We start from the raw sequence: 2960 nt of genomic DNA, 5'->3' as shown, positions 1-2960 counted from the left end.
TGTGTAGCACTATCTGCCATCCCATAGTCACATCCATAGCTGAGCTTCTTAAGTTGAACAGACCCCAGTAAGTGGTCATGCTACATGTGCACCATGTTGAAAATACACATTTGAAATCACACATCTAAAAGCCATATTCAATCATGACAACACTTATTCCAAGTCCATTAAAAAATTAAAGACCTATGGAAAAAATTTTAAGACTTCCATGTGGTTTGGGGACTGCATCCTAAAACACACTCAGTCTAATGATGCCCCTAGAAACATCCCACGAGGCCAGGACAACCACCCAAACACTCCTGACCATGCAGAATAAGCAGGAGGCACCATGCACTGAGAATCTGGAGATGTTTCATGAGGGCTTGGTCCTGAAATAAAACTGGGTCATGGAGGGGTGGAGAAGAGCAGCCTGGGGAGGAGGTGGGGTGTCACACGGAGAGATAAGCAAGTCCGGCTTTCCAGAGCATAGCCGGAAGTGTCCATCCATCTCTGCGCACCTGGCAGGCCATCCAGACATCTGGATTCCATCACCAAGGTCTCCATCGTCCACCTAGCTGAACCTCAGAACACAGACACACACATCACCGATATTTCTAGTCAAAATACCTAAGCCATACTGCCAGAGCTTTATCTTTGCACCTGCGAATGGGCAGTCCCAAGGCCGTCGAGATACAAGGCGCAGCAGGAGTGCCACCTTCCTAATTCTATGAGGGTTCCTTGATCCTGATCCACGGAAGCTATTTCTTCTCAGGAGAGAACGTCCAACTTCCTTCAGACTATAACAGAGTCTACAAGAGGATGGAAATAATCCAAAACTTGTCCCTTGGGCACAAAAACAAGCGACACCAACGCCACGCTCCCGACCTGCATGTTTGAGGGAGCACCTCCCGCCTTCTGTAGTTCTGCGCTGGAACACACGGGGGCAGCAGAGGCTAGCCTGCCGGGCAAGGCCAGGCGAGAGGGTTTAAAGCCCTGCTGTTTAGCTGGGGAGGAAGAACAGGGCAGACGGAACTTGGAACTTCCGCAATAACAAACAGGGAAGGGTGTGAGGGATGCAATCAGTAGCAATGGCAATAACTTCACCCTGTGCACTGAGCTGGTGGAGAAAGATGACTGACTGATAGAGAAGTTGATAGGTAGATAGATAGATAGATAGATAGATGGATAGAGATAGATAATAGATATAGGTAGTTGATAGACAATAGAGAGGTAGGTAATAGATATAGGTACAATATATAACTTATGTATTTACATAAACTGTTATATATATGTATTGTATATGCCTTTATATATGCTTATATAATCTATCTTATACATTCCAAATATATACATTTTGCGTAGAGAAGCTCTCATTCAGAACAGAACATCTTCCTATTCAAAATTGGCATCAGTGGCAATGTATTTGCTAAATAATCAGAGGGGAAATGGAATTAACAGCCTAAAAGCAAAAGGACAAATTCACATTATATGGAAATGCAACATATATATGGAGGTTTGTATCCTCACACAAAAAGAGATTTCAGTTTACAAAGTGATTAGCAATACAAAGATTTTGAGTATCGATCCCCATTCATGACTGTATTGTACAGGTACCTTTGGACAGTTCACATCTGGGCAAGGCAGTCATGCAGGTAGTGGCTGTCCACACCCACACCCCCACCCTGTAAACTCACTGTGGTCACAGTGAGAGCAGATGGTGATTATGGCAGAGGAATGAGCAATGTGCTATGAAGACTGCAGACAGAGGACCTGAGCTCTACATAAGAGGAAGGGCCCTGAGGCCTACCGCCCCCCCACCCAGGAGGTGGTACTTCAGAGAATGAGTAAGAATTGACCAGTTAAAGTGTCAGGGGGCATGTCAGACAGAGAGCAATGTCAAGGTGAAGTTTATAGAGAACTGGAAGGAGAAGTTGGCTTGAGTTAGAATGAAAGGCAAGCCATGGGGAAGATGGTCAGGCCAGAGAGCGAATAGCCTTGCACGCCGGCTGACTCCCACCATGGCAACGGGGCAGCGGGCAGAGAACTGGGTTCTGGTCATAGCTAAGCCAAGGTAAAGTTGGCAGGACAGCCTGATTGGGAGGTGTTGGTAAATTCTCTATACCAGGGACCTTGAAACTTTAACTGCAACCTGCAGTAAGGAATACATTTACAACCCAACTCAATATACAGAAACATACATGTGTGTGCTGCACATTCACATAACACAAGCTTACACGTGGTATGTGATAGACTCTGATACTGTCAACAGGGAGATATTTCCTAGCCCACTAACAGGTTGCAACAATCCACTAGCAGGTGAGTAATGCCATTCTGTGGGCAATTTGAAACAGATGGTTCTTGGTTGTAGGGCTGTCCCATTCATTGTAGGATGCTCAGGCACTGTCAATTCAAATGTCCCCTGGGGCATGACATCCCCTACCCACTGAGCCTCACTGCCCTAGCTGAAAGGAATAATCTGGTTTGCATTCAGCCACATGAGTGGCCCACCTTCCATAGAGGAGTAGAAACTGAGGAATCGAGGGGCAGGGCTCTAGGGGCAGGGGGAGGTCCTGGCAATAATAAGCTATAAGCAGGCATATTGTGTGATCTGGCCCCTGCTTACCTTGTCACACACAGAGCATGCCACCCTCTCTCTGACCCACTATGGAACCACACTTGCCTGCCTTCATTTACTCAGGCCCACCAAGCTTGTGTCCATCTCAAAATCTTTGAAAATCCAGCTCTGCAATATGCTTTCTGCTTCTTTCTCTGCTCCTGTGGACCATCAAGGGTCTTCTTAAATGTCATATTCCCAAAGAGGCCAGCCTATTTCACCAACCTAAGGAAGCTCCCCTGATGTGCTTGCAAGGCACCCCTAGTTGTCACTTTGAACGCGTACTGTAAAAGGCAGTGACATGAATATTTGTGCATTGGATTCTTCACCTGCTAGGACTGTGAACATGATGAAAGCAGGGGCCTAT

Source organism: Castor canadensis, chromosome 12 (assembly GCF_047511655.1).
Source record: "Castor canadensis chromosome 12, mCasCan1.hap1v2, whole genome shotgun sequence".
NCBI lineage: Eukaryota > Metazoa > Chordata > Mammalia > Rodentia > Castoridae > Castor > Castor canadensis.
This window is presented reverse-complemented; position numbering follows the sequence as displayed.